Raw genomic sequence first — 14,288 nt, 5'->3', positions numbered from 1 at the left:
CTGATCAAGTTTCGCTCTGTCTTAAGAAAGAATTTAAAAAAAACTTTTTTTTAAGTTTTTTAAACTTGATTTTTTTTACACGGGACGTGTTTATATGTTAGACATATTGCACTCAAGTTGAAACAGTACCTATATATGTATCAGCAGCGTTTAACTCGCGAAAAATGCAATAATATAACAACAAGAGGGTACGTGTACGTGCTTTCTGTGTAGCTTAGATTGCGTAAATTTATGGCTCCCCGACAGACAATACTCGCAGATAACGTTCTCCTCGCAGCAGCACATGTATATACGTTACAACCACGTACACACGATAAATCTCAATATGTCTGGCTTTCGAGGTATATCTGCATGCATTTCTCACGTGAAGTACTATAAGTACATGGATGAACGAACCAGAGTATATATTGTTATTTGTCAAAATCCAAAAACACCCGCGATGGTTTTAATTTCCAAATTTCCCCATTACACGTATGTACGCCATTACGATTGAAACGCGATTGAAATTGGTGAGATCTAAAGGAAAAAGGGGAAAAAAAAACAGAAAACAGAAAACGTGCCCACGAAGCAAGGCACGCACCTCCTCGATTTGGCAATCAAAAATCAGGCGATCCGTCGTACTCCTTGCACTACGTGATCTTCGTAACATTACGAGCACGTATACCAACTCCCCGGAGTTGCGCATCAAATTCATCCTTCCCGAACGTTTCATCACGTCATAGCATCAGCATCGTCGTCCTCTCGTAACCCTGTATATCTCTTATTACCCAGTAGAAACAGTCGAGTACGCTCAGCCCTCGATCATATTCGCGTTACACGTGTACAGTAAGGGGCACTTATGTGCGTCTGTATGATCATTCTTCCTCCTTGTGCCGTGTGTCTTTGCCTTTTAGTGCATATTTCAAATACATATATGCACATGTAGATACGTAAGATACACGCGGCGAGGGAGTCCCAAGATCAAACGAACAGAGAGCCCAGCTGTTACAGTGGACCCCTGGAACGACGTCGCATAAAGTACACTCATGCTTTCCGAGCTTTTATAAGATATTATTACGAGCCCGAGAGAGTCTCGTAGTTGTTGTCGTGAGTACTAGCGCCTACCCACGAAGGAAAATGGTCGTCCTCGTGAATCTTCCCTTTCCCGGTGTATCTGTCGCGGCTTGCACAAGAGTGTATACATACATGCATACATTGTAGACAACGTGGCCGAGCCGCGGTGCGTTATAAATAAAACGTCCTTCTTTTTTCCGCGCCTCTATTTCTTTAGAAGCTCACGCCCACTCGGTGTACACGTGTGCCGTTGATTGGGATGGCGATTGCGACCTTTCCCTCTTTGTGTATACAGGTTTATACACCCATATATATATATACCTACGCTGTAAAATCATTCAGCGTTCGTGTGGAAGATAAAACAAAAAGAAAAGAAAAGAAAATACACCAACGGAGAGGTGAAGCTGCTTTTCCGCGCCTATATATATATACCGTGCTGACTATACGGTGTGATTTTATTACGACTACTCGCGCAGCATCCTTGACACGATGATCTTGCGATGGAGCGCGCGTAGTGCGCAGCAACCATAAGCTGTATACACGATGCCTTGTAAAATGCGGTGGCGACGACGCGAGAGAGGAAAATTCTTTTCCTATGAGCCTACACACACTGTTATAAACGTGGTCCGCGTGCGTGGACGAGCCGAGCGAAAGGATGACGCTCGCCGATGGGCAGAAATTTGCGCTCTGCTCTAATGTTCTTTCTCTCGCTTCTCGCACGAGTGTGCACTGAGATCTTCGGGTGCGCTTTTATTCCTTTGTCTATCTGTGTGTGCGAGAGGTTGTTACGGTAGTTGCGCTGTTGTTGTTGGTACAAGGACGATTTATGCCTGTCATATTAGCTCGCAAAATATATTCCTCCGTACGATACTTCTCCGATATTTTCAGTTGGTTCTTTAGCTCATAAGATTCGTAGTACAAAATTTAACCATAACATCATACAGTTTTTTCAGAGCTAGTACAATAGTTGACAATGGTATGATTTGATTACTTGTCAAAAACATCAATACATTTCATTGAAAATTGTGATTTCAAGTACACGTGATTAAAGCATGTTTCTTTTTTTTTTTTTTTTTTTTTTTTTTTTTTTTTTTTTTTTTTCAACAAATTTGGATTTCAAATAAGAGTTTGTCAATGTTATGTTGCGTAGTTGTTGCATACAATACATAAAAGTATATAGAAAAATAAAATGAGCCGCAACAGAACACCAAGAAACCGAATTGATATTCAACTTGTATACTATTACTTCCACAAAATTATTACGTTTGGAGTTATTTTGATGTAGACTGCAAACACCCTTACAATATTTTAACAGTAACTATATGCACTGAGGGTAAAGTAAGGTAGAGATTGAGACTCGAATCTATACACCGTTATTGGATTACGAGCCCACCTCAATGCACCATTCAACCCATACGGACGAACAATGTAATCTAACGTGCATTGTTGATAAGTATAAATATACAATGTGGTTTTATTGGTTGTCATTACATATTGATACCTTTGAATTTATTACATTCTCTTTTTCATTTCATGTGCTTTCATGAGCTCGATCGAAACAATCGTAAAAACCAACCCTGAAATGAATCATCTTACCGAAAACTGTAGGTATGAACCCGTAAAAACATCTTCTTTCAATCGCAACAAAATTCCCTCTCCCATGCAATCCTCCCGCATATATATATATTTCTCTCTCTCTCTTCTATTCTCACCAGCAATTTCCCAACTTCGATGCCGAACTCGGATTTTCGTCTTCCATATCCCAGCTGTTGCCAAAAATGCAATCGCAAATAACACACAGCACATCTACACATCGATCCCATCCTTCATACCCCCAGGGCAAATAAATCGACTTCAACGTTATCTCAATTAGAGACCAAAAGGCGTACGGTTATTTCCCAATCGCGTAACACACGCCTCTCTCGAAATGATCTCCCAGCCCCATCTGCCGCAAAAAAATCTTAAATCTAGCATATATATATATATAAAAACTCGTTTGCTCATACATACAAACAGTACTTCAGAAGAGTTACCCGAATCGTGACGCGTTGTTCGTTGGAACTTGTGTGTGGAGTAATGCGCACAAAGAGAGTATCCCACTCGACTTCGCACAATTTTCTTGCACTGCTCTTTCACACGTATGCCCACAATGATACACGAGGAGAGAGAAAGAAAGAAAGAAGGAACGAGAGCCTTGATCGGCAAATTCATCCGTGGGATCGGATCGGCTAGACTCCCACGGAACGCGGCGTCCCCGCGCGTCAGCGCTCATTTGTAAGAAAGACGGATTATATACTAATTTCCCGAGCGTCACGTGCGTCGGTGGCTCTATATTTTCTACGGATAAATCGATGTGTTGCGCGAACCAAGAATGAGTAAGTGGAGTGACTGCTGCTCCGATCTCTGTATTTTGTTCGATCTCGGGTGTATTGTATACATATACATACGATACGTACACGCAGCACGGAAGGTCTCGGTGGGCGTAGAGTTTCTACGTTAGTTGCGTTCTGACATTTTTTTTTCAACTACGGTTTGCTTTTTCAAATCAAATTTGCGATTGGCTCTTGTTATTTTCATGCATAAGCGCATTGTTATTTCGCAATTTGCGTTTGATATGTATATGCGTATCAACTGGTTGTTGGGAATAAGGTCACTGCTGTTGTTCTTCTGGTTATTTGTCCAATTATGGAGACCTTTTCTTTCTCTCTCTCCCTATAAATACAGACGCGTATGTAACGTTTTCATATGTATGCGCATAATCATGTTAAATATTGCGCAAACTGTTCAATTTATTTTTTACACTCACGTATGTATATATACATACACATACATTACTTTTTAGCGTCTTGTTATGAAGTTTCTAATTAAAGCATTTCCTTATCGTGATAATTTATCGTTGTTCTACATAATGGATTAGTAAAACACTTTGTGTTCATGGGTGTCGTGTGGGATACACGTAGGATGGAAATTTTCATGGAGAAATCGAAAAATGGGAAATTAGTCGTTTGCATTACAAATGAACTTTTTTTAGATGGTTCATAGTGCGAGAAGGGCTTTCTCGAAATATTGTTCGACTTAGTCAAAAAAAATCAACGAAAGCACTGAAATAACCCTCATGGAATCAATTAGAAAAATAATGAAATAAAAATCACGCAAGTTCAACAGTTTTAATAAAATATCTTTTTTCTCTTCTTTTGTTTCAGGTAAGTCAAAGAGACCAATAATCCACACGGTTGAAATTTTAACGCACATCTAGAAAGTAAGTACAGACACAAGCAAGCTTTAAAAAAAAAAAAAAAAAAATGGGTGCATAATATTTAAAAAATGAAAAGTAGACGGTGTCGATAAGTTGTCCAGTGAAAGGAGAAAAGGGTGCAGGGGAGGGAAAATGGGCTTCGCAATCCTGAAATCATTTCACCCGCAATCATACCGATATTATTGTAATAACAACGACGCAGCCGCATAATAACTCTAAAACGGGCGATTGCGCAAGGCACGGCGATCCGTCATTGTCCGTTGCGACGCGTGTATTACCAGCGTCAATGCCGACAAAAGCGAAATTGCTCCATTTGCAAAAGAGAAGCCGCGAAAGAGACAAAGAGATCGGGGGATGAGGGGGCTACGCCTAGCGTGGATGTATATATAGATTATTTTCGAGCACCCGGCACATGGTACAGGCTCCCACGCCGAGGGCCGCGATATTCGACCTCCGCTTCGCGGATAAATGAGTCTCGACGGGCAGAAAAACGCCGCTCCGTATCTTGGCCTGGGAATCTAGTCGTATACATAAGTGCCGTATTTTTCCTTTTCTTCCCTTTTTTTTTTTTTTTTTCATTTATTATCATTAATTTCGTATTCTTTATTGTTTCGTCCGCGCGATTTCACAACTCCAGCGATCCTTACGACTTACGTGTTCTTGTAACCGTATACATTCGACAAAATGAAAATATCAATTTTATACGGGCACACTCCCGTCCTTGTGATACCGATCGTTGCAGCTATGCTGATAATGAGCGAGACTTTTCAATTCCTGGATTCGATTATTAGCTACTGCGTGTATACATGTTGTTTTTTGCGCTGATTCTCACACATGGGTACACTGCTCGCGTTTAATTGAACGAAACGTGTACGTGCATTCGCTCTGTGATAAGAAAGTGTATGTATACACATAACACGCGGTGCAGCTGATTAATTTCGATTGCTACACGGTGTCTAACTACCGACGTTAATCTGTTTCAACGCCACTGCGTGCTAGTGTATATATATATGTGTGTGTAAAAGTAACACGTATATGCACATATACTGCACACGTTTTGCGAATGGATGCGAAAATTGTCTATGTGCCATAAATCCTTCACGAGTCGAACGAGGGGCGCGCGCGCGCCTACGAGTGTATCGGCCTCGCGGACTTTGTGTTTTGCTAGCATATGTACGCGTATCGCTCGCGTTGCTTTATTATGTTGCAAAATCAAATTTTTACTTCGCCAACCGGAGGCCCCGAGTCCTCGTCTACAGAACAGAAGGATAGATCGATGTGAAAAACGCCCTTGTCTTATCTCTGGGAATAAAAGGTGCCTTTTCTTTGTCCCGAGATTTATTCGTGAACCACATGCATGATTTTTCAGAATAAATGGTAATAAGTAATGGGGGGATACCGAGGACGTGGGTTTGAAAATTAAAGAACTTGTGTCCAAGCGAATACAAGTATTTTTAATGAAAAAAAAAAAAAAAAAAAAAAAAGGACTGCAAGAACCAGTCACACCTGTTGGGTTTTCACGCAAGTACACCCGGTGGCAAATTAACGCGCACGCACGGGGACAAATTTATCTTTCGACCTGCTCTCGCGCGCGTGCAAATATACTATTTTTTATACAAGTGACAAAAAAAAAAAAAAAAAAAAACCATCTACGCACTTGGAGAGAAAAAAAAACCCCCCCAGAAATCGTAATTGTACAAAAACGCAGGCCAGACCACCTCGCGAGCGACTCGCACGATCCCGAGATAATGACAATCCTCCCTCGGAGTCGGCCTTCCGCTTGTTGCGTATGTATATCCCCGGCGAAGGGAGCCGTCAGCATCTCCGCGATAAATAATAACAACGAGCGCGCACCGCACGTTTCACGATCTCGGCGCTCTAATCTGTCACTCTCGCCCACGCCGAGCGTGTACATAAAACCCACGCGGAAAAAAGACCGCAGCGCGTAATGCACCGCGTAAGAGGCGAATCCGCGAGGTCGTGCCACCCAGCCCCTTGGGAGCTATCTCTCTTTCTTCTTCCCTCACTCCTGCTTCCCGAGGGTACCTGGGAGTAGGAAACATCTATCCTGCGCCCGATGCACTCGACGCTCGTATATTATAATGCACGTGGGTACGCGCTCGACTGCATTGTCCGCGGAAAAGTTTTTTTTTTTTTTTTTCCTGCTCGAAGGGGATGCGAGAGTTGCTTGTCTTCCAGATATACGCGGGTTTATTTATTTCGCGGGAAGTTGGGTTTATCGCTACGACGCGTTGGAGGACTATGCGCGTGGGATACGTTGTCTCTCGTGGGAGGGTAAAAATCTCGACGACAATTGGACGCGGATGCGTCTGTGGACTAGTGTGCTTTTAGCGGAGGAACATTTGTCTCGTTGATACTGGGGTTGGACGTTTGTTGCTATGTGCGCTAGATTAGTTATTTTTGTAGTTTCAAAGACAAAATTTTTACTCTGATTATTCGTTATTTCCAACAAAAGATACTGTTATTCGTTTAACAGCACTGTCGAGCTGCAAATGTACAAGAGTCGAGTTCAATGATCTTGCTCTATTGGTGTGTTTAGTAAATTCCCGTTTTCCTCTCCAATATTACACGGATACGCAATTACCATCGAAAGTAAATTGATAATCGAAAAGAACCGCAATAGTGAAATTCGATAAATAATCTTAAATTTTATCACGCGTGTGCATATAATTTTATACGTATAATCGAGACCAAGCACGCGGTATTGTACATATAATATTCACCTTATCGGTATACAGTACCAATAAATCCCGAGAAAAAGGAAGTGCTGAGACTTTCTAAGTCAATGACATTTTTCACCGACGCACATATGTAGACTACAATGACATACCATATGTATGTATTCCATGCTCAAGCTGCCCATTGCACAGCGTAACATGGCTTTGGCTGCGTGACTCTTTATCTCTTTCTCCTGTAACTAATACATACCTGGAGGGATCGATTAATATTTTCACGCGCAAATAACGTGCTCACACACACACAGAACAAACTTTCGATATTAGCAAAGTGCTAGAAGGGATTAGATTGAGAGCGAAAAGTTTTCTGTAATATAAGTACTACGCACTTATAACAAAATTCACCTCACGCGATAAATTCGTCGCGATTTCCGCTCTTTTTCATATTTGCATGTACCTCGGCCAGTGTACTGCTTTTTGCTCTTTCATCGATATCGGTTTGGTATTTAATTTCAAAATCGTGCACCAGTGCTCGTCGTGTGTGTAATAATATATATGCGCGCGTGGGTATTGAATTATACCCACTATCTGATGGACAATTATCGAATTATCCAATCATTCGCGTGCGCGAGCTTGGGAATGGAAAAATCGCCGAAAAATCAAGGAAAAAAACAACTTTTGCCTTTGGTTATTTTATTAATACAAATAAAGCGAGTTGGCACGGAATTATGCACGTCATTTTTGCAAGGCTCGTGTGTGTAATTCCATGGGCTTGGATAACCGTTTTGAGAACAAAGGATACGAGGGGAAAAAAACTAAGTGGGTTACTCTAAAAGATAAAGGGGAGCATTTTTTTTCTTCTTTTATTTACGATAGAATGGCAGGGTAGCCCCTCGCTAGGTTATTTCTTAATATGCGAGAATTTTATCTATACTTAATTGCATCTGTTTGCCTTATATTTAGGAAGAATATTGTCTTCCTGATTGCAACAATGGAAATAAGATACGTAGACAATTACCGTGATCGCTCGATGGCTGATTAATTAAATTTACCAAAATTATTAAAAGCGATAATTACCCGTTGGAGTAGAAGTTGATAATTACCGCGAAATTTTCCCTTCTGTACTAGTAGTTGGCTTTAGAAACAAGAGTGGGAGGAAAATTATATGTCCACACCGTCAGTTGCTCAACTTTCGCACTTTTCAAGATATTTTGATAAGACATCCGTTTCATGGCACGTATTGGGCTTTTGATTTTCTAGTTTCTCATGCATGGCTGAGAAACTGTTTTATCAAAGTTGGCCAGTACAATGTATTTAGAATGTATTTTTTGACTGTAGTTGATTTTTTTCTATCATTTCTGGTTTTGATAAGAAAAAAAGTTTTCGTTATTCTATTTCGCATTGAAAGTCAGGCAGATCATGGGGAAATCTTATGTGAAAATAGTTGAAATGATAAACAGCCTGCTGTTTTTGGAACAAATTAATTACCATAATTTTATGATAAATATTTACGTGCTTTGTCGGTGGTTCGTTTAACTGAAAACAGTTACTTGTATATATTTAGATTGAAATTTTTACTAACGCGATTTTCAAATTCTCTACGGTGCCCCAAGCGGAGACCAGTAGCTGATACCTGTTGAGATGAATTATTCCGTCGATTCAATCAAGATTCCCTAAAAAACACACAACTGACAAATATTCCTGCACAATCCACGCAAGTAATTTTTCTCCTCAAATCCGATTCTCCTTTGCACCCCACATCTCAGCATTAATTTCATAATATATGTCAACAGGATACTCGCATACATATCTCTGCATAACGTAGGCGTTAGTGCTAAGTCAAACGCAATAAGTCGTCTGTGCCCCATCACGCGTAATTTAATGTTTGGCGAACGACCAATTATATGGCCATTTTGCACATATTCATACACCTAACTAAACTGATGTGTGTGCACAGTATGGCGCCTATGTGTATCGGGCCATGTTGAAAAGGTACCGCCCCAGTCGGGCGAACGGGAATATAATACGTTTTCCCTTCTAGTATAAGTGTGGCGATCGGGGCAAGATAATATTTTTATACGTATTCATGCACACACGTAATGTACGTACGCAAGGGTGTGGGTGCGAGTGAACATAGGATAGTGAACGGCGAGTCCTTGAGGGAAAAATTTTCCATCGCGCGAAGGTGCTCGCGCGTGTATATATATGCGTAGCAGCCCGCGATATTAAATGATAAATGCGTTTAATTACCCAAAGAGCTCTCTCTCCCTCTCTCGGTGACATTCACTTCTGGGGTCAGCTTTTGCTCCTTTTTTCCCACCCCAATATGAATTGAAAATCATTTTCTTTCCGTGCAGTTAGTATAGGTATTGTTTCGGAGACGTGATATAAAGCTGTTGTCCGGAGCTTGATTGACAATACCTTCTATTGTGCTTTTTTATGCATTTTTTCTTTTTTCCTTCATTGGGAAAAAATACAATCACAGAGCCTTGCGCATCGGTCCTAGATAATAATTATATAGCCGATGCAATAAGCCAAATAAAACTAATGCAACGCGTAAAGCCCGGGCAGATAGCCGCGCGATTACAGAACTCACGTGCGTGCTCTTATATCAGAGCGTTCCCCGGGCCCGCTCCTTTTTTTTTTTTTTTTTTTTTTTTTTGCAGCCGCAGTAAAAGACCCCGTGCGCGAGATATATCCACCTTCCCTTTCTCCCCAGTTATTGCATTAGAGCGCCACCGTGGAGAGCTTTATTAAGTGTGCAGTTCGCGAGAGTGAACGGGAAAGTGGGTATATAGTGGCCGGGGGAAGGGGACTCGGCTGTGTTATGCGCGCCTGCCGCTACATAGGCACCGCGCCCGCGCGTCAGCCTTGACTCCAGTGGTAGACCGCCCGCCCGCCCTGTACGTATATATATATAAGTATATACATGTTACCTATAAACATTGTACATGTTATACCTACTTACACGTTACCGATGTGTGCATGATCGCCTTTCTCCCCTGCTCCGTTGGGTGCACGTGCACATAGGATACCTTTTGTATATCATACAGACTCGTGGGCAGACATTCATGTATATATACCTATATACGTGACAGCAGTGGGCCGAAATCCTTGCTCGTGTCTCTTTTTAAAGGTTCGCCCTTTTTCTTGCATATACCGCGGGTGTTGCAACCGGTCGGCGTTTTGAAACGCCTGAGATCGATCATCGCCCCGATTCGCCCCTCCCCCTACGAATTAAGCTTGCGGGTCAGCTTGATCGGGAGCTACTGTTGCTTGGGACTCTCTGTTTTACTTGCCGGTATTGTCCTTCTTTCCTTTTTTTTTTTGGAGCGCAAATTAGTTCAGGTGCGCGTTTAGTGATGGAAGCGACGAACTTTTTGTACTTTTTGTAAAAAGTATTATTAATTTTCCGCTCCTCCGCCAATACAATTGTATGTTGATGATTTTAATAACAAAGCACGTCGTTTCTGTACGTAGTGCATATACAGCGTCGCGTCACACTTTTATAACTGATATCCAATGTCGATTCAGCGAGAACATAAGATTATAACACGATTCCTTGGACTAACTTTTGCGCGACGCACACGCCAAGCCGGCCAATCGCCAGCTGCACCGAGGACGTAAGTACCGATTGGTAGGACGCCTCCTCGTGACGTAGCATATGCCCGACGACACGAAAAAGTTGAGCTCGTTGCGCCAAATGTGTCTCTGGTACCTACTCCGAGTTCAAGAGCATGTCGTACTTTCCGTGAAGGACGTCGCGTTGTATGCCACTGGGGACGCCGTTCTCGTCGATGATTCTGCGAGCCGTGTGATTCACGATCGTTTGGATTAACGTGGCGTTCAGCTTCGTCCAGAGGAGGGTGAAGCCACGGATTTTCAATTCTTGGGCGCTTGGGTCGTACGGGTTTACGTTTTCCAGGGGAAATTCTACAATGGCTACTGGATAGCCCCCTAGAGTCGAGGTTTTGTCGAAGGCAAATGTGTCGCAAATTCAGGATGGATCTGCAAGGAAAACTTGGTTTGGTGACATTCAAAAATAATATGAGGGTTCAGTGATTGATACATTTTTTTTTAAGATTACATTAGTTTTAAAGTACAAAAATAATGTGGGTTAAAATTACCCAAAGCTAGTGAGTTTTCTTACACAACGTTATTGTACATTGAAAAGAAAAAACAAGAATAAAGAATTGATACAGTGTAATATTTTATTGTTTTAACAAGGATTTACTTGAAATAAGAAAATACAGTATTGTTTAATCGAAGCTATTTTAGTAAAGTTGCGTGTAAAATTAGTGTACAAAATTTGTGTGAAGTATAATCCACGTGAAACGTGTGTGAGTAGTCTGTTGAATTTTAATCGTCATTTTTTTCGTTCGTATACTTGAACCGATTTTTCAACACTACAGTGGCGATAAATTGTTTTTTCTCCAACAACAAATGTCTAGTTTTACAAATTGGCAAGCGGAAAACAGGCTCTTGGGCAACAATCAAATGTACCTTCTGACGCATTGTAAGCTTTCCGAAACACCGCAAAGGGGTGTCCATTGGCTTGCCTCTGACGCTGACTCATCTGCCACACGCCCGGTACGAGATCGGTAAAAGGGTTGTACGTGTAAGCGAGGATATCGTTGCTCGAGTCACGGCAAAAAACTATGATGGACAATACCTCGAATTTCCATGCTATTTCGAGGTACGAGTGAACGTCTTTGCAACTGTTGGTGGTTATTGTGTTCTCGACTACGAAGTGGCCGCGTTGGTTCCACCAGATTGAATTTTTTAGTTTATACAGAGCAAGGGTAAACGACTCGACGTCGAGTTCTCTGATTATGAACTTCCGTGCAGGATGGGCTAAAAAGAGGGCGTCGCTCGAGTCGAGTTTGTAGTTGAGTTTCTTCTTGGAGTAGTTTTTCACGTGGTCGAATTTTGTCAGGCCAATCAGGCTTAATGTATTACTCTGGGAGTGTAGTGCGCCCGCGATGCTGATGGTTGAATTTTCTATGACGATAATGGGCTCGTTTTTCTGCGGGAAACATTTGTTGAATATGCTCAGCTAAAAATAATGCTTACCATGAATTTTGTTGCTACTTATTAAGTATGTCAAATCAACTTATTAGGTAGTACTTACCGTGGATTCTAGATCTGTAGTGAGATTATTGTAAGGAAAAGTTGAATTGATGGTAATCATGGGTTTTTTATTTTTCGTAGAGTTGTTTGATTTCATCAAAAATTTAAGGACTACGAGAACGAGTAGCTCGACGAATCTCATTATTCTAACAGTAAATGAAAAGTTTTACTTAACTTACATAGAGTAATAGACTATACTGCCAAAGAGTGTGTACAAGTATTAACTGATCACGTTGAGCTCGATAAAATGAAAATTTCTTCTTTTAATGGTAATCATGAAAAGCTTTTAATTTTTTTTTCAATTTCAACGTTTTCATCGTAGTTTTAAACTAAAACTACTTTCATAAGCCATGGAATACATTAACTTATAAATTATTCCTTCAACTACACATGGTTACACATTTACTGTACAATAATGGAAACTTTTTTTCTTCTTATTGATTTTACCACTGTTATGTTAAAGGATGCATATAGTGTTGCAGTTTTATTCAAGCGCATCATCATAATAATGCAATCGTTCGATACAAGTGCAGCCATTAATTTTCCATACATCCCTGAGTACGAGTCCATTTAGTTTGATCTACGGAATGGAGGTTAATTTTTCAACGAGTGTAAAAACTTTCAAGTGCACGAAACGTGCAACATTTTTGTAATAACAGTATGTAATTCAACGTGATATCCTTTTATCGGAATAATATTTCCAAGCTCTTGCCGACGACGCGGTAAAATAAAAATAATTTCATAACGTAAGCGTCCATTAATTTCGGTTGAATTGCCTACCGAGTGTTCGAACTTTGTCGGGGTAAGAAGATCGTACGTGCATGCAAGGACATTATTTTATTTTATTTTTTTTCCTTTTCAATCGTGACAGATAAGGATGGCTTAAAGTACTGAGAAATAAGCGCCAAACGGGTTTTAAATTCGGTAGAGCGCTTTCGCGACTGTTACATATACACTGGGCCCTGTTTTCCACGGTAGAGTGACAGTTCCGGTAAAATCGGATTTTTCTTTTTACTGAAATTCCAAAGGATCAAAGTCAATGATAATTTCAAGGATTTCGAAGATGACTTACTTTCTTGTGTCACTGTAGTAAGATAATTTGAGAGTTTCTATGACAAAAGTATGACAGTTATGTATTTTTTATTATTATTGACAATATCCTTGTTTCATTCACAAGTTCCTAAGACATTACCATCTACGATATTAATAGAGAATTTCATCACGAATCACATAATTATATTTTATTAAAAAAGAACCGTACTAAGTATAATTATAACTTTGCATTCTTCTGAAAAAACCGGTGTTGTCGTTGTACTTTTTTTTATAAATTGTATAGACAAAGGGACCCTTGTTGCTTGCCCTTATTGAAGTAGTAAGTTATTGAAGTATTGAAGTAGTAAGCGTCCAAAGGTAAAAAAAAAATTTTTTTTAATTTTATTCATTTACTCCATGTGTCCCTGTAGTGCAGAGTGCTCAGCCACGAGACTTGTGATAAAATTCCAGCAGTAACCACCTCTGAGAAAATCTTTGATTCTGAGGCCCAACCGGAATTCAAGTCCGTGCCCTGATATAGCAGCTACACGTGTGTACGCCTCAGCCAATTGAACCACGACCTATTGTTAGGTAATCAACCAAAAAAAGTAAACTGCACTACAAAGTATCCGTGCAAACCGAAAAATCAAAGAGTAAAAGTACATAACTTTCAATCGCAGGTATATAATATATGTACACACTGTTCGGGCGAGCACGCGGGCATGCACAGTGTGTAAATCGCGCACTGGGTCCGCGCCGTTTCCTCGCGCGTGAAAGTCTAATGAAGCATTGTCTCGATCTCTGGAGCAAAAGAGGCCGTGTCGAATATGTAAGCAGTTGCGTGTGTAACAATTAATTGAAAATTATAACATTATACGGGGGTGAGGGGGACCCTCCGCGCTACTGGAATGTGTCCGGCGTGTATCGATTCCCGCGACGACTTTCCCATGCTGTGCAGAGCGAAGAAAAAAAAAAAATCTAACGGCGAAATACGCGCGATATATTGAATTTTAATTCGACGTCCCGTGCAAGCGCGTCGGGGATTATTTTCTCACATTACGCGAGCGTATTTGTTCAGACCGCGAAATTCAAAGGAGACCCGATTGTTCTTGCGTACACGA

General features: G+C 40.8%; 1 pseudogene; it reads right to left on the bottom strand.

Moving 5' to 3' along the window:
- Positions 1-2,761: 2,761 nt before the first annotated feature.
- Positions 2,762-12,341, bottom strand: LOC149376008 (uncharacterized; annotated as a pseudogene).
- Positions 12,342-14,288: the final 1,947 nt, after the last annotated feature.

This window comes from Copidosoma floridanum, unplaced genomic scaffold (assembly GCF_036245765.1).
Source record: "Copidosoma floridanum isolate Cflo_tuat_1 unplaced genomic scaffold, Cflo_Japanese_pri ptg000001l, whole genome shotgun sequence".
Classification (NCBI taxonomy): Eukaryota; Metazoa; Arthropoda; class Insecta; order Hymenoptera; family Encyrtidae; genus Copidosoma; species Copidosoma floridanum.
Note: the sequence above shows the minus strand (reverse complement) of the source record. Positions and strands in the feature narration are given on the sequence as shown.